Source organism: Mesoplodon mirus (assembly GCF_964341445.2).
Source record: "Mesoplodon mirus genome assembly, chromosome: 4".
NCBI classification, from domain to species: Eukaryota; Metazoa; Chordata; class Mammalia; order Artiodactyla; family Ziphiidae; genus Mesoplodon; species Mesoplodon mirus.
In genome coordinates this window covers 156,199,487-156,218,105 of record NC_138979.1, presented here as the reverse complement: position 1 = coordinate 156,218,105, position 18,619 = coordinate 156,199,487, and the positions used below count along the sequence as shown (strand labels likewise).

Sequence of the window (18,619 nt, the reverse complement as noted above, 5' to 3'; positions counted from 1 at the left end):
CGGTGTTTCAAAGGCGAATAATGCTGCCTTCACTAACTGAAATGGGAGTTGCTTTTGAGTAGAGTACAGGCCAGTCTATAAACACCAGGGATTAAAAGGCTTCCTGTGGGGCCCGACTGCCACCGGCCTAAAGACGGAGTCTATCTGGCCCTCCAGACCCCAAACAAACTCCATGGCACTTCCTTCAGGGAAGAGCTGCCATCATCCAATGGTACACCCCCTCAAAGTGATACCGTAACCCTTTTTTTTTTTCCACTTCAGATCACTTTGCTAAGCAACCTCCCCTTTCCGCATCCTGCACCCAGCACCACTCACTCCCCAGCGGCCCCCCAGCAGCTCCCCACCTGACCCTGTCCTCCGCTCTCCAGGCATTTGTTTTCTGCCTCCCTCACCACCTCATCCTCCATGCCAACAACTTCCTAATGCACATGTATTTTATCTGCCATGAAAACAACACAGGCTTCAGAATCCTCCCAACCTTGGTTCGGGCTGCACACAGTTACTTACAGTACTTAACTTTTCAGAGCTTGGTTTTCTGATCCATGAAGTGGAGACAGGCCCTCCTAGGTACAAGGCCTCGCACAGGGCCTGGCACAGAGCGTGCACTCAATACTTCCTGCCTTGTCCCACTCCCCACGGGATTCTTCTTCTTCCTTCTTTCCTGGGCTCTGTGACCCTGATACAGTCACTCTTTCTAGGTATCACACCTGCTACATCCAAAGGTCTCAACTCAAAGGAGTGACTCAAATGAGGAACGTTTTAGTCCCCGATGTTATCTGTGTAGCAGGCACATTCTGGGCACATGGTCCCATCAGCAACCTTCAAATTACAATAAAGAGAGAACTGGTCACCTTCTATCCCCCCACCACAAATGACCCATTTAATGAGAAAAGTAACCAGAGCGGATGGGAGGACACGGAGTTGAGAGTCACTTGTGGCAGAAGCAGGAGATAAATAAAGGCCTCTGTAAGGTAAGGGTAGCATTTCCACATGCAACTAAAAACCCCAAAAGGAAAATTCCCATAATTCCACATTTACATGTAAAATTTTTAAATCAATTCTGACAGCAAGAACATCTGCCAGATTTGCTAGAAACACCATCTGGTTCATTTCTGATAAGCCCCAGGCACAACTTCACACAGGCCAGGAACTGCCTACAGTTTGGTTCCCAAAAGGTGGCATCCTCCATGACAGCTCCAAGGCAGTGGCCACCCCTCCCTCCCTGGGGCCCGAAGGCTGCTCCTGCTAGTTCATGATTAGACTTGAAATTAGCCCGGAGCTTGACTCTTCTGTAAGTACCTCCTCCAAAACTTCCAGGCATCACCCTTATAACCAGAATTAATTGAAGCAAGTCTGTCTTCAAAAACCCGATAAATACTACAGAAACATGACAAACAGCAGGAACAACTTGTGTTTCAGAGGGGCTTTCATAAACCAGGTGGGAGGGCAGCTTCTCCACTGAAGAGTCTTATTTTTCAATTAGCTAAGAGTAAGAGGGTCCCCTCCACGAGGTCTTTAAGCTCCTCCAAGTACCTTCCTTTTGCCAAGCCAACAGGAAACACTTTGATGCACTTCATGGAGGTCTTCAGGCCACCATAAATAAGGAAAAGAAAGCAGCCTGGGAGTCAGAGCAGACTTGTCTCAAGGTGCAATGACTTGGTTTGTGGTGCCTCAACAGCAGGCCTATCCTTCAGATCCTGATGGGGAATTAAGCATAAAATGTGAACCCAACACCTACAGCAAGAATATACCCCAAAGAAAAATGGACTACAAGGTTCACCAGCCACCACTAAACACAAATGGAAAAAGGTGTATTTGAAACACACGAAAACAGGATAAAAACTATCAAGAGCCTGTACAAATATGCACACCCCTGGGACTTCCCTGGTGGTCCAGTGGTCAACAACCCGCCTTCCAACGCAGGGGACGTGGATTCGATCCCTGGTCAGGGAACTAAGATCCCACATGCCGTGGGGCAACTAAGCCCGCCTGCTGCAACTACTGAGACCATGCACTCTGGAGCCCGCACACCACAACTAGAGAGCCCACGTGCTGCAACTACTGAGCCTGCGCACTCTAGAGTCTGCACACCACAACTAGAGAGATGCCCACACGTCGCAACGAAAGGTCTCACATGCCACAACAAAGATCCTGCGTGCCACAACTAAGACCCGATGCAGCCAAATAAATAAATAAATATTCAAATAGGCACACTCCTTCTTCTAGTCCACTAAGCAAACCTGGGTCGGTAAAACTTTAAGCACTGTATTGCCTGTATTGTTCACCAATTTTTGGTATTTCATGACCCTTGTGAAGACGGAGCAAGGCACATGTGGTAAAGAGAGAACTGAGAAGGCAAGGGTGAGAAGCATGCAGTACAAACCGAAGGTGAGAAACTGGGGCATAATCAGCTCTGGCCTCACAACTGGGTTTGGGGATGAGAATCTCTCACTCTCTGAAAACAATGCTGGGCAGAAATCACTCAGCGTTTTTTCTTCTCAAAATGTGAATACACAGAACAGGAGCCCACAGCGAAGCTCAAAACTGATTTCCCACCAAGTGTGGCTTCTACTCACCCATTCAGCCGCACAGACAGGCAGCTAGCTGAGGAGCAGGTAGGAAGCCACCAGCAGTACCAAAGTGGTGTGGAAACAGGCCTACCCCAGAGAAGCTGAGCGTCCTTGTGCTGGCCTTCCAGGACAGAAGGAGGAGGGCTGGGAGGCTGTGGGCGTGGACTCCAGCAGCAGGGCAGTTTAACAGAGAAGGCCAGACTGGAGGAGCTGAGAAAACTGAACCCACAACAAGGGCAGTGGTCAGGAGTCCACCACCTGACAAGCCAGGAGGATGTGAAAGAAAAGCAAGAGGAAACAAGCCCCTCCCTTTTGTCAATCTGGATGCGGTCCCTCTGCCTTAGAAAGGCAGAAAGAGGAAGGATGTGGCCCTAAACTGGACTCTCCCCTTCTCGGACGCTCAATAATCTCCGCTGTCCAGACCAGCAGCATGTTTCACATCCAGCACCTGGCTGGTGCTTCGTGTTTGCCCATCGGTGAGACCTCCCTGGTTTGCTACCTGGGCCAACAGGCCACACAAGCATCAGCATCACCATTTCTGCTGCTAACTCAGCCCTTGGCCTTAAGACAGGACACTTGTCCTAAACTACTCTGTGCCTCACATTCTGTAACTTTAAAGTGGGCGTCACTCCCACCTCACTTCCAGGGTAACTGAGAGGATAATAGCCAATAACAGATAATATTTACTGAGCACTTACTATGGGCCAGGTACCAGGCTAGTTGCTTTCCATGTCTCCTCCAAACCCCCCTATGTAGTAGATACTGATGTTAACCCCCATTTTCAGTTTAAGAACTGGGGCTTAACAAAGAAACTTATCCAAAGTACACAAGCCAGACAGAAAATCTAACACTACTAAAAGCAAGGGTCAAATACTAATTAATACCACTTCTTCCCCAAATAAACTGCCATGAGTATCTTTTACTTGTCAGACACTGAACCTAGTGTTTTAACTATCCCATTTTATTTGATTTTCCTAACAATCCCATGAGGGGTTACTTTTCAACATAATTTTAATTATTTAAGTTATACATGCCAATAGTGAAAATTCAATGAAACAAAAAGAAAGTTGAAGAAGTTATAGTTTCCTGTTACCCTTTATCACCCCAGAATTCCCACCCCAGGTAATCATTAATATTCTGGTAGCTATCCCTCTAGAGACAGGTAGCGGTAATATTATCATCGCCATTTTACAAGCGATAGAACTGAGCATCTGAGAGGTTAAATTTGCTCAAGGTCATACAGCTGGGAAGTGGCTGAGCCGAGACGGGAAGCAAGGCGAGTCTGATCCCAAGGCCCGCTCTCCTCCACCGCCTCCCACTCAGGACCCACTCCTTGAAACAATCGTCCATTTTCATTCACCATAGGAAAGGGGGAAGCTCTGCCTGGCCCACAGCCAGCCTCACTTCTCCACTTTCCCAACCAAATGGAAAAAGCAGACAGGCTGTCCGAGCACACGCTGCCCCAGGAACATTGGCACTGCTTTGTGTTTTTCAAATCTAAGCTGTCCTGGATGAGGCAGGACCTTCACCTCCAACCTCCTCACTGCCCAGACAGGCTCATCTTCTGCCTCTGAAAGTAAGGGCAGGACAATGGGGAAGAGGAGGTCAAGCCAGGCCTACAGGAGACCTTGGATCCCCCGTCAGCAAAAAAGGACACTCTTCAGGAGCTCTTAGGAGTACTGAAGCGAAGACAGTCCGCCTTTGGAAACAGCTGTGGGGGGCATCTCAGGAAGGCCCCGACCCACAGTTGGTGCCTAGAGTCAGAACACACCTGCAGAAAGATAGAACAAGACTGCAACGATACTGATACAGACTGCAGAGCCCTCAAAATCCCCATCACAGGGCCCTGAGAACCCAAGGAACTTAGAAGTTCTGCTCTGGCTCACCCCCAAATGGACCTCTAATAACCTGGAAACTGCATGGGTTTCTAGATACCAGGGTTTTGCCCCTGTGGCCTCCCAGCTCCTCCAAAAAATAAAAGTAAAAACCTTCTCAGACTCTATGGCAATGCTTTTTCCTTAGTTAGGAGATGAAATTTGCCCTTTCTAATTACACACACTTTCACATCTCTGTCCCATCAGTACACAAAAACATACCGACCTTTAGAGTACCTATGCTGAGATGGGGGTAGGGACGAGGAAAGGGGTTGTTACATTGCTTTCCACGCACAAGTTAAAATTTATCAAGTCTGCAATTCCAAGAACTTCCCTATTTCCCAGCAGGATACCAATGTTTGATTCAGCCTCAGCCATGGCTGACTCAGCATCCCTATTTACAAGCACAGTGGATGCTAAATGTCCACTGGTTACCAAAGGCCTTGGCTTTCCCATTTGTAAAATGGGACTGAAACCTTTCTCACAGTAATTATCTGATTTCTTATGTGAAAGCACTTTGTAAAATAAATAAATCTTTATTGCTGTTAATATGAATGCCCAACCTACATAAGTAAATGAAGAGGAAACTTAAACCACCCCTTCCCTCCTCAAGGGGTTTGACATCTATGAGGGGAAAAGATTAACCAAAACACAGGAGAACAATTCAAAACCTTGGTTATACTGTGCTGCAAAGAATCCCTGTGGGGAGATGATTATATGGGAAAGAGCATCCAATACTTGTTCTATTAATAAATGAGTTCAGATGCACTGCTTAACAAACATCTACTTGTTACCATCCACAGAAAGTTTTACCAACACCAAAGGCTCTGGAATCGGTTCATTCCCTGTCACTCACACACACATCCCAAGAAAAACCGTCAGTGTTTGCAGGGAGCAGCCCTTCTTTCAAAGATGTGATTTTTCAAAAGCATTCACAGACCTTCAAATGAGATGACCCACACAATTATATTTTGTAATTCCAGGAGCCAAGGAACCGCCCCCAGAAGAGCTCAGTTCTGGAGAACAAACAGAAACAAGCCATCCTGTGTTAACTACTTCCTTGCCTGCAACCAGATTCACAGTGGATAACATACATATATGTAAAAAAGGCCAAACCAGTAGATGCACACGTGTAAATTGGCTTTAGGGTATGACTGATGCCTCCTGAGGCTTTTAAAAGAATGACAGAGTTTTCCAGAAACAAAGACCTGCACTTGAAAATTAGAAGGGGTGACTCTCTGGTCTCGGATCAAAATTCATAAGGGTTCCTATAGATTGTTTTTGACTGGCCTTGCTAAAACATTTTGGACAACAGCCAATACCCTCTCTTTCCTTCTCCTCCTCCCACCTCCCACCTCCATGGTTCCTGAGCTGTCTTCTTTTCCTGCCACCAGTCAGAGTAAACTTGGTGAATGTTAACAGCTTTTTATCACCTTGTTTATATTTGTTTTTCACTCAAACCAAGCCTCCCTCCAAATGTTTCTTTTTAGAATTTCATCAATAATACCACTCTTACATTCCTTGTCATCAAGGCTTATGGACTCAAGGTCACCTTGCCCTCTCACCCTTTTTACTTTAATCCTCTATACCGGGTCAATCCTTCTCAACCAGTCAATTAACCCAGGAGCTGAGTAGAAAGAAGTGGACGAGACAGTCACTGACCTCAGGGAACCTCCAGTCTCAGCCTAGAACCTGAGCCTACACGCAGATGGTAAAACATACGGGGATGTGCTTTTATTGGGACCCTTACTTGTACCAGTAGTGTACGAGGTCCTTTACTGCCTCCAGCAAGTTATAAAGCCAGATGTATCAGGAAGAGACACAAATTAACGTATCTAAAATTGAGGCTTGAAGGAAACGGACAGAAAAAGATTCCCTAAGGAACTCACACCACTGATCCTACCTATTTCCCTTCTCCCAATTTCTCACTGTTGAATTCACACCCGCTTTTCTCTCTAAACTAAAAACAAAAAACCCCCCCAAAAAACACTCCAGGGTCAGAAAACATTCCCACATTAAAAACTGGCTAGTTAAGTAAAGCTGGAAAACTGGAATCCTCACACCAAACTCCTAGACCGAGCTTGCTCTACAGAGAAAGGCAATTTGCTCTGCAGCAACCCTCTACCCACCTCCCACCAGCCTGACATCACAGCCCAACCAGATTTTCAGCTCACAAATTATGAGAACTTGAAGGCGCGTGTAAAGGGGAAAATAAGATGGACCAATGAACTCTTACGCAACCCAGAGCCTGTTCTTCTTGCCATCCTGCTGTGTCACAAGCAAAATTCTCACAGGACTGAAACGAGGAGGTAGATGGCCTTCCCGTGGCAGAGTGTCTGCCTGGGAGTGGATGAGAATCAAGGATTGATAAAAGTGTGCACCAGCCAACATACCATTTGTTAATTCTCTAAAAATGTCCTGAGCATGCCAACTGAAAGAACAACACCCACTGAACACCAAACTGCTCACTGGCTTTCTGGGATGGAGAAAGCTAGCATATATGACACCTCAACCCAAGAAGTCTATTTCCTTCCTGGCTGGTTAGAGACACAGTTAGAGACGTGTGTTCACACTGCATCTGGAAGGGTGGCTGACCCACATGAAATAAACCTGAGGATATCAGAACCACAGTTGTGAAGGGTTTCGGTCTGCTAGGAGGGAGGGGCCACCAGCCATCCTAGACAGCATGTTCTCAAATACTGGGCAGTCCTACTACACCTAGGATGCCACCAGCACCTACCTGCCACTGTCCCACCTGGGTGAGCAAGACCCAAAGGGGAAAATGACTCAGGAACCACATCCCATTGGCCTGGAGTCAGGTGGTGTTTTCTAAATTGTAAGGAAGCACAGTACAGAGATAAAAGAGTTAAGCAGGCCCAGCCTAAGCACAACTCCCATTGTAAGAACAGTTCTTCTTAAGAACTGAATTTAAAGACTCATTCCCTTTTGTAATTTCACTATTAGACTCAAAACCACAATCACAGAAGGGATAGGAGTTTGTTCCTAACGATATGAACCACATACCCTTCTGGGCTCCAATCCCCTTTCCTGGAACAGGCCCAGAGAAGAGAAGTTGATCACACTAGGATAGAAAAAGTACCAGACTAGGAATCTGCAGCCCTGGCTTCTCCCCTGGCCCTGTCATCACTTAGGAAAATGAGCTCTGAGCAACCATTTCCCATTTTTCTATTCTATAAAGTGAGGCTGTAAAATGAGACCATCCTCGGAGTCCCATCCTCCCAACCCTAGCATTTCATGAGCTCTCTCTGGTCACATGCTTGGCTTGCTGTGCAAGAAGTTTTGGTAACATCTGGATACTACAGTCAAGCATTCAAATCTTCAGATAAGAGTCCTGTCTCCTTCCTCAGCCTTTTGAGACTCCTAGTACTTGGGAACAGAATTTGTATTAACAGGTAGAGCCCACTCCAAATCTAAAACTTTTGGCAGTGAACAGTGGCAGGGAAGTTATGGCTGCATTCATACACATTTACACACACACACACACACACACACACACGAGGGAACTTTCTGGAAAAACTGGTACTTGGACTTGCTCCAGGTGAAGGAACCTGAAACAGGTACAGGGGAAGACGATTCAACTTCCTAGTTTTTGTCTGGCTTGTTGGACAAAGGGCATGAGCCCTGTGTCCCATGTGTTTCTGAGGTAGAACTATCTTGACTCTCTGACCCTTAGGTGGCCTACACATGCACACTTTCAAGAGCTTCTGGGAGGGATCTAGGAGCAGGAAAAGCAAGACCAGCTATTGGTTCCAAATGCTAGGAATTCCAATTAGAACAAGAGTGAAAGGAGGCACTGCACTATTTCAGTACTGAGGCTGCTATGATGTAAAACCACCCAGGGGTAGATTAATCTGTAGAGGAAGTGACACTCCCCGCAGCACCATCTGTTCCTCTTTGTGTCTGGCCTGATCTGTATTTTAAACCTCGGGTGCAACTAAGGTCCACCAGTAAGAGCCGTAAGAGCCGTTCTAAAGAACATTCTTTCTCAGGCCTGCGTTTAAACCCCACTCACAGCCCCTCTCCCTCCCCGCCTCACGGGCTGGCTCTCTATTCAGCAAGCATGCCACTCCCCAGTCTAGCAGCAGCCTCCAAGCAGGTGCACAGAACCCTCGCACGGAATTTTTCATAAGGGAAAACTTCTGAGAACTATAAGTTACATTGATAAGGAAGGCTCTGTGGGGTTCATGGTAACACTCTCTCCAAAAGACACAACTGAGGCTTCATGCTGAAACCACACCCCCCCTTTTTTTAAAGAAGCAGTACATGTGCACTGAATCCAGGCACTAATGTATCTGTCAGCTCTCACTACTGTTTTTTTTTTTTTTTTTTAATTTTTTGCCTTATAACAAATTTAATCAGTTATACATATACATATGTTTCCATATCCCCTCCCTCTTGCGTCTCCCTCCCACCCTCCCCATCCCACCCCTCCAGGCGGCCACAAGGCACCGAGCTGATCTCCCTGTGCTATGCGGCTGCTTCCCACTAGCTATCTACCTTACGTTTGGTAGTGTATATATGTCCATGCCGCTCTTTCACTTTGTCACAGCTTACCCTTCCCCCTCCCCATATCCTCAAGTCCATTCTCTAGTAGGTCTGTGTCTTTATTCCTGTCTTACCCCTATGTTCTTCATGACATTTTTTTTCTTAAATTCCATATATATGTGTTAGCATACAGTATTTGTCTTTCTCTTTCTGACTTACTTCACTCTGTATGACAGACTGTAGGTCTATCCACCTCATTACAAATAGCTCAATTTCATTTCTTTTTATGGCTGAGTAATATTCCATTGTATATATGTGCCACATCTTCTTTATCCATTCATCCGATGATGGACACTTAGGTTGTTTCCATCTCCGGGCTATTGTAAATAGGGCTGCTATGAACATTTTGGTACATGTCTCTTTTTGAATTATGGTTTTCTCAGGGTATATGCCCAGTAGTCTCACTACTGTTTAAAGTTCCGCACCAAAGATTTGGAAACAACGCTACTGGAGAGTTCAAACCTCTTAAACACTATACACACACACACACACACACACACACACACACACGTGTATATATATACATACATATACCTATATATATATATATATATATATATATATGTATATGTGTATGTAGCACCTTGTCTTAATTCAGGGCAATACCCTCAACACCACAGGACCAAGAGATTTCACTATACTGTTCTTGCCCAAACAAACTACATAACCAAGTAGAACGTTAACTCCAAAGTAGAAATATGGATGCAGCTTTTAAAATATCTCCCTGAGAAATGAGAACATATGTCTACATGAAACCCATGGGTTCATGGCAGCATTATCCAAAATAACCAAAAAACACAAACAACCCAAATGATCATCAGCTGATGAATGGATAAACAAAATACAGTAATATATCTAAACAACAGATTATTCAGCAATAAAGCAGAATGAAGTAGCGATATATGCTGCAACATGGATAAACCTCAGCAACATCAGGCTAAGTTAAAGAAGCCAATCATTAAAGACCGCATATTGTATGATTCTATTCAAACGAAATGTCCAAATAGGTAAACTATAGAGAGCGGATGAGTGGTGCCCCTGGGCTAGGGGGATTATAGAGGAATAGGGACTGACTACTAATGGAGTTTCTTTTGGGGGTGATGAAACTGTTCTAAGATTAGAGTAGATAGATTATGGTGATCGCTGGACAACTCTGTAAATATACTAAAATCCACTGCTTGTACACTTTAAATGGATGACCTTTATGATATATAAATTATGTCTTAAAGCTGTTTTTAAAAAATGTCATATGACAAAATAAAATCACCCCTCCAAAAAAATAATCTCCTTGAGAAAACTTAGAAATAATCTAGATGTATGAGAGAGGGTATTTAAATCACAGCTGATCTATTTGATGGAATTTTATAAAGCCACTAAAAATAATTATAAAGGCTATGTGTTATTATAGGAAAATGTTTATGCTATAACGTTAAATGAAAAAAAAAAAACAAAATACATAATTGAATGTTACAAGGACTACCAACTAAAAGAAAAAGTAGAATACATGGAAATGATGTTTGTGTTAGGTTGGTAGAATCATAGTGGTTCCCCCGCTCTATTTCCCAAGCTTTCCGTAATCTTGTCCCAGTGTATTGATGATTAAAAACAAAACAAAACAAAACCGTCAGTCTTCCCTCAGTTTGCCTTGACTGCAACTTAAAATGCAAAATAAGCAAAACCACCTTGTTCTCTTTTTCAAGTTCCCTTTTTTAAACTTCCATCCACTTAGTTATTGAGATCAACTAAGAACAACTCAAAGAACGAAGAGTGGGATAAACACTCCCCCTCTCCTATTCCCAGAAGCTAGTTTCATTTTCCTGGCTTTGTCAGAAACCAAAGCCTAGTCTAGCCAAAATTTCAGCAAGGAGAGTCTACACACAGGGCAACTCATGTTCTGTTCTTAAACTTTTGTGGGTGAAGGCAAGTCACTGCTGGCAGGAGGCTGGATTTGGAAAAATTAGACTTTCCCCCTCCTTAAAAAAGGATAGAAAGAAAGGGGAAGTTGGGAAAAGCCCCTATTTGTGTCTGTCCTCTGAGGTTTTGTGTCCAATCTCCAACTACAGGAGGAAAGAATCCTGAGTCATTTAATCTTTCACCACAGAAGATCCTCTTCTGAGTAATAAAGAATTGTCAGTCACCACCTCTGCCGTCTGCAAACCCACTGAGAACCTATTACTATCATCAGGAATCCCAGGCTACCTGTCCCCAAATCAAGCAATGGGGCTCTGCCAAAAAAAAAATAATAATAATGGTACGTGTGTGTGGGAAGGGAGAATACATTTAAGGGCACACTGCTATCAGGTAATTTTAAGGGTCCACCAACACTGGCGACAGAAACAGGGAGCTACATCTGTTTCTGCTTGAGAAAAATGCTTCAGTAATATCCTGTCTCTGGAGTACTGCGTGAATTCTTGGCACGCGGCTTCAGATGCTTCAAGTGTGGCTATTTTCCTTTTTGAGATGTAAGAGCCAGGGAGGGAGAATACATCACAGGCAACACGAGAGTCTGTGAAACCCGTTCAGTTCTCACCACAATCACTGCATTTTCTGCTATTGCATTTTCTGCTCCGTGAGTCCCTCACGGAGACTCAACTGTCCCCTAGCCCTGACAGCAGCACAGGTGGCCTTTCACAGCTGAAGTGACCCAACTCGGCACCACTGAGAGGCCTACCAACAGACTGGAGACTTCCACACTCGGGTAAGAACCAGAGGATGAGAGAGCAAATAGAGGAATCCTGCTGGCTTCTAGGCCAAAGAACTAAAAGGGAAAGAAAAGGAACAGCATCACAGACACAGGTGAGCACAAGAAAAAGGAAGCATCCACAGGTGCCCGACAGGCTCTGCCACTAAAACCTAACCCTTGTAAGAGGTGCCCCTTTCCCCAGTACCTCTACTTTTTCAGATAAAGGTTTCACACGGATACACGGAACTTACAGCCATCTAAGGGAACAACGGCTGCTGCCCTGAATCCTAGCCGGGGCAGGAGTGAACACATCTTGATGCTCAAGGATGGTCACCCCCATGCTGTCCTGAAACTGTCATTAGTCTCAGATCCACAGCTGTTAGCACCTTCAAGTACTCATCACACACACACACACCCCCAGCCCCAACCCTGAGCTGCAACCTTCATTCCCACCAATGGGGAAACAGCCCTACCACATTACAGGTATCACTTCTCACTGCTCTAGTTTCCAAGTTTCCTGCAATGTGGCAACATAACTTAAAAATACTAATGTTTTAAAAACCATTCCCATTAAGTGAAGCCTCACCACGGTGGGATATGTGGGTGGCCCCTAGACTTAAGCCATCTTGAGGAGAAACCAGGGGAAACAGTCTCTATTATCATACAAGCAGGTGTCCTAATCCTCAACACTCAAGTCTGCACCACAGCAATATTTGCTTTCGAAGTTTAAAAAAAAAAAAAAAAAAGGCACTGGGCTTCTTCCTCTCCTTGTTCCTTCCCATCTTTCTCCTACTGCTTGAGGGAATGCACTCTACACAAGACTTCCTTACTGTCTAGGTGGATGAAAAGAGGGAAAACGAATCCTGCTTGGAAGCTTTCGCTAGATCACATGTCACATTTAGGAGCTCAGTAAAACGCTTCATGCATGGCAGTTACACAACTGGGCCTAGTGGGTCTGCAGACATTCAGGCCTCCAAGCAGGCATTTCAGGCCTGTAAGCAGAAATCACATCCCTGTTGCTGCCTCTCAGTGAATCGTCCCTGAGGAAATGGGGAACTAGAGGGGAAGACAAGCACATGTGCTCTCTGGCCTTCCTTCCCTGCCTGCAAGAGGCTCTGCTAAAGACATTCTCCCCAGTTCACTTGTTTTGGTACGGAAACGAGGAAGATTACGTGGCTCACTAATTTTTAAAGAAATACTGTAATTCTCTGAGCCCACAGACAGATACCAGTAGTTACCTGGCTATCAGAAGAGCTAAGAATGCGGAAAGAGAGTACTAGGAAAGATTTAAAACATATGGCAAGTTTTTTTCTGGAGGATGTAAACGCATAGAGGAAGTGAAACAACGCTGAGGAGCAATAAAGTTGAAATAAGTTCTTACTTTTAAGAAGCCAGATGAATGATTCCCTTTGGACGGTGCATATGTGTGTGTATGGAGGAGGAAGGTAGCTATAGGAATTGCTGCCCTGGGAACGGCAAGGAGGAAACCCCCTGCCAGGAGATGCACCATTACATAAGAGCACAAGTTCAGTCACCACATAATGGAGACCTGCCAGGAAAGCAGACAAAGTGCTGAGGTCTCTTCATCTGCCAGCCTGCATCTGTAAAACCTCGTTCTACCTTTCTTCCTCTTCTTTCTATCTGCCCACATTCTGGGCTTTGAGAAGGCAAGCCTCAGCAAATAAGTTGAACTGCCATGTGACAGTGGGTTTGCTCTTCGGGTTTAAGCACTGCAGGGCAGAGGAGAGGCAGGTCCTAGTCTGAGCACTCAGGGACCTGTCCCCGTCTAGCTGTAGGTAAGGTTTGGTTTCATATGCCATTTCTACTACAGTACCCAAAAGACCACCCTGTGGACAGGGAGTTCTATTTATCAGGACTGGTATCAGTATTGTTCTCTATTTAACGCACTGGTCAGGACTTCCTTAAGCAGCAAATGGCCACCAATGAAAATTAACAACATAAACCAAAATAAATTGACTTAAAAACCATGAACTCCGTAAGAAATGGCAGGGTTCTGTCCTGTTCACTGCAGTAACCCCAATACCTAGCACAGTGCCCGGCATATAGTCTGTATCACAAATACTTGTGAGTACCAAATAAAAAAAAAAGAATGAATGAACACACGAATGTTGTGCAAACATACCATAAATGTGTACCTTGGAGAAAGAAATAAGGATGCACATGATCTGAGAAAGCCTGAGCAAGTAGTGCTTTGGAAAGAGTCTAGAAAGACTCCAGTTTCAATTTTACCAAATGGTAAGCAAACTAGAAATTAACAGTATAATCTAGTAGTTCAGGGCGAGGGCTCTACTATGAGATACCTTTGTGACCTTGGGCAAGTTATTTGTTTGGCTTTGCTCTCATCTGAAAGAATGAGAATAATGACAAAATCTACCACAAAAGTTTGTTGTTTAGTAAATGAGATCAAGAAAGTAAAGTTCTTGGCACAAAACTCAGTTCACAGTAAGTCCTCAAGAACTTTCCCCTGTTATTGCTATTATTTTTTCATTATTAAATATCTCCTCTACTGAGGGGAAGGTAGATGTACTCCCCACGCCCCAAACTCTGAAAATTTTCATTTCTGGTTGAATATGCATCTAGCTAAAAATGGAAAGCCCAGAAAATTCAAAACTCAAAGCCAAGCACATGTCTCTACTAGCCTCCACTAGATGGTGACAATTTGGGTGTGGAATTCCCAAAACAGAAAAGGTGTATGTATGCATTCACCCCATTCATACATATTTTTTAAATCAGAGCAATGAAAAGAACAGAAGTGAATTAAACAGTGTAAAGGATGGAAAGACACTCGTCACCTCTGCAGACCTAGAAAGGGTGTAAAATACCTACGGTTTAATTGAACTGGGTAGTTTCACTGCACCTCTGTACAGAGCACACACAAGCCCAGTTAGCAAGAGCAGTAATGCCCAGCGAGCCGCCTGCCACCAGGGGACATTCTATGGGAACAGCAGCATCAGGCCTCACTGCTGAACTTCCCTCAAACCAGCTGGAGATTTGTTCTCGACGCCTCTTTTCTCCTGGGTCTTACAGTCCCCAAAACCACCTCCCCCTCCTGACCTCCTTACAGGTAACTTCTCCCACTTCAGCAGCCCCACGGTCACAACCCTGTGGGAGGGTCAGACCGACACCAGTATTTGTCTCTAAAACCCAGAAGTGAAAAAAGAAAGTCTACATACATAAACAGGAAGTGGTTTCGGTGCGTCTCAGCTCGGATACTAAGAAAAGTTTTTGAGATTAAAGACCAGACGAGGCGCGGGGGCTCCAGAAAGCTCTGGCGCTCGCACACCCGGGCTCCAAGGTGCCCTCGGAAGTCCACCATCGCTAAGCCAACCCTGCCCCAGCACAGGACCCACAGCTTTAGTTGGCTTGACGGAAAAGCAGTAACAGTATTAAAGACAGCCAGCCTGTGACTACCTCCCAGCGACCTGCAAAATGTGGTCTCCACCGTGAATTCCGAGCCGGAGCGCGACGCCGCACGTCCGGCGAGGCCCGGGCGGCGCGCCCCGATTCCGGCCACCAAGCTCCCGGCCGCAAGCCGGCCGGCCAGTCTTCCTCCCGGCCTCGGCACAGCTCCCCGCCGCCGCCCTCCCGGCCCACGCCGGCACCGGCCTCGCCGCCGGGCGTCGGCGTGACAGCCGGGCCGGCGCAGGAAGCGCGGAGAGCAGCCGACGCGGGGCGGCCGTCCGGGCTCCCCAACGTCCCTCCCGGGCGGTGCGCCGGTCCTGCGCCCCTGACAGCCGGCCGAGGGCGCCAGTGACACAATGCCCGGCCCCTCCGCCCCACGGCCGCGGTGACAACTCACCCGGGGAACGGCGCGGCGACCTCCGGGAGGCGAACGCTCGCAGCTTCCGCGGCGCAGGGATCCGCTCCGCCGCCCGCGCGCGCCCGCAGCCCTCTTGGGTCTTGGCGAGACCCCGTGTGCCCTTGTCTGGCTGGAGCTGCGGGAGGAGGAGGCGGGAGGCAGGGGACGAGGATGTCGCCGGCTTAGGAGAATGGAACACGGCGGCCGTAGCGGAGGCAACGGCAGCAGTACGCGAGTCACCGGCCCAGCTGTACCGCGCGGGCGGGGGAGGCCCGCGGAGGGGGAGGGGAAGGGGAGGGCGAGGGGCGGGGCCAGGCGCGCACGCAACCAGCGCCGGCGTCGCGCTGCCGCGACCGCCCCGCTGGGAAGCCCCGGCCGGTCGACGGCTGGAAGCACGCAAGCGCCGGCGGTCGGCCCGCACGCCCCGCGGGAGGCGAGACTGGGTGGGCGGGGGGTGTTCTTAAAGGCACCGTCACGCCAGCGCTGCTAGAGTGGACCGGGTAGTGGTACAGATTCAGACTGAGGTGCCTTTGCGCTGCACTCTCCAGTTCTTTTACTATTATTATTGTATTATTATTTGGATTATTCGGATATTATTTGGATTACTATTATTTGCAAAGAATTGGTTTGCTCTCCGGTCGACAAGGCGCTTTCATTCCTGTTGCCTTCTTAGCTAAGGAATCCCTCGCCAGGCCTGTCGCTAAGCGGTACTTCTCCCTATTAAGCGGTACTCCTCAAACTAGGTTGCAAAGCCTACCAACCTCAAAATTGTCCCCGGGTGCAGGTGTAAAAATGCAGACTTAGAGTCCCACGTCCCACCATTCTGATTCGAAAAAGCTACGATTGGACTCTGGAATCTACCTTAAAAAGCATTCCTAAGGGATTCCTCAGCACACTAAAAGCACGCGACGGATCTCAAGGTTCAGAAAACTGAAGTTCAGAGTGCGGACTGGCAGAGTCCGGGCTAGAACCCCGCCACACGCCTAACTTTATTTCCCATCCTGAGCCTTGCCTCCTGGGGCTATTTTCCAACATATGCTAGTTTGTGGACTTTATAGCTACAGCATCTATAAGTGATCCCACTGCGGCCCTAGGAGATACGTCCTCTGTATGTATTTACAGGGCTTGTGACCCCTTAATGACAACGGTTTTGACTTTGTGGCCCAGGGCCTTGAACAGTGCCTGTCTCAGAGGAGCTCCATTAATGTTGAGGCGTTCCTACTTGAGAATCAGTGCCAGAGTCTGCGCTCGGACCCAGAGACTTAAGCCTCTGCTGCAGATTGGGTAAGGCAGGCTCTCCTTTCTGATGCCCTTTGGACACCCTCTCAGGGCCTCTCACATAGCCTAGTTCTAGCAGGTTCTCTGGAAGAGTGCTGTGAATTGAATTGAATTTTTGGTTGAATTTTTGAGGTAGCTCAAACAAAGCAAGCAGGGTGTCACGCCGACCCCCGCCCCGCCCGACCCCACCACCATGCACACACACCCATCCGAAGAAAACCCTCCCATTCTGGGGCCCACAGGACCTATGGCTGCTGCTGCCTCTTCCATAAGCCTGTCTTTGTTCTGCCTTCTTTCCTCCTTGAGTTCTGTTAAAGAGAAAACCCACAGGCCCAAAATGGCGTCACTTGTGCTAAAGCCCGTGATACCAAACCTAGATTTACTACCTAACCTAATTGCAGTTTTGACCTTCACCATAAATGTAATCTTGACCAGTTTGGAATCTTCTGGTCAGCACCAATGAGGTGCTGTCACATGGACCCTCTCCGTTCCCCAGAGGAGGAAGAGGCAATTTGCATAATGGAACCCTTGGCAGTTCTCTTCCTCCCCCACCAAAAAAAAAGAAGACCTTCGGGCCTAAAAATGATCCTTTCTTTTCTTTTAATAATAGCTCCCTTGTCCCAGCCTTCTTCCTATAAAATCCTTCCATTTTGTACAACTCCTCTGAGCACCCTTCTAGTTGCTAGATGGGATGCTCCCTGATTCCTGAATCATTGAATAAAGCCAATTAGATCTTCAAATTTACTTGGTTGAATTTTGTTTTCTAACATCTCCTAGGTCCAGACTCACTGCAGAAGCTGGACACCTTCCCTTCCTGCTCATTTCCTCCTCTACTGGGGCCTCACTGCCCAGACCACTAAGGGGGTTGAAAGCAAACATTAGATCTGCCTGGATCTGCAACAGAGTTCACCAACCTGCTGTCGGCTGCAGGAACACCCCAGGCGGACCCAAGGGCCAGGAAAGCAACAAGGGGGTTGGAAGCAAAGGAAGGGCTAGGGAGGAGTTAGAGAAGACAGATGAAAGAAGAAGAAAAGAAAAGCGGGCAAATCATCCTAGAAGGCAGCTTGGCATGATGGAAGATGGGTTAGGCCAGGCATTGGAGCCCCTAGTTCTGCAGTCAGTTTGCAGTCAGTTTGGCCACTAACTGATCGGTGACTTCATGCAAGACCCTCTACCTCACATTGTAAAATGGCGTCTGAGACCCTATGCAAATCTGTTACTATCTAAAAATCTTATCCTGGACATCCCAGTGTCCACAGAACAAAATCAAACTTGGAGTATGTCTTGGACCGTCTTGTGCGCCCTACAGTCTGGCCCAGATCCTCTCCATCCCTCCACATACCCACGCTCCAGCCTCCCCACACCACCTGCACGCCTCTAACAAGCCACCTACTTTCACACTTCAGAGCCCATGCCCACACTGTTTCCTCTGCCTGGAATGCCCTCCCCAGTCACCTTTTGCAACCTTTCTAGAGCTTCCCTTCTGCTCTTCTGTGGCATTTTGGATGATCCTCAGTTTAGCACATATTTCCTTCTGCTTTATATTGCCAGGGTCAGGGGTGAATCTCTTTTCTCCCTTTGTAAATGCTGGCTCCCCAGCCTCTCCTCTCCCGCCACATCCCCTCCTGCCAGGTTCCACTGGCCTCCTCTATAGAGCTGAGCAAAAGCCCCTGTTACATTCTGCCTCTGGGCCTTGCTCGTCTCACCTGCAAAATGGGGATGGTACTCCCTGGCGGAGGTTAAATATTTTTAGGTCATTAAAGAGATAATTCCCAAGATGAGAGTTAAGAATAATTTAAGTTTAGAGATTCTCAAGTGGGAGGAACAG

At 46.9% G+C, this 18,619-nt stretch overlaps 1 protein-coding gene across 3 annotated transcripts in view; it reads right to left on the bottom strand.

Moving 5' to 3' along the window:
- SUSD6 (sushi domain containing 6) overlaps window positions 1-15,808 on the bottom strand; it is a 93,680-nt gene extending 77,872 nt beyond the window's left edge. For 2 of the 3 annotated variants that reach the window (XM_082618657.1, XM_082618656.1), the window contains exon 1: window positions 15,514-15,808. The gene's annotated coding sequence lies outside the window, so the exon portion shown is untranslated. Of the gene's footprint in view, window positions 1-15,136; window positions 15,483-15,513 lie in introns of those variants that run through there. The other variant, XM_082618659.1, reaches the window with a different exon arrangement.
- Between the last annotated feature and the right edge of the window lie 2,811 nt (window positions 15,809-18,619).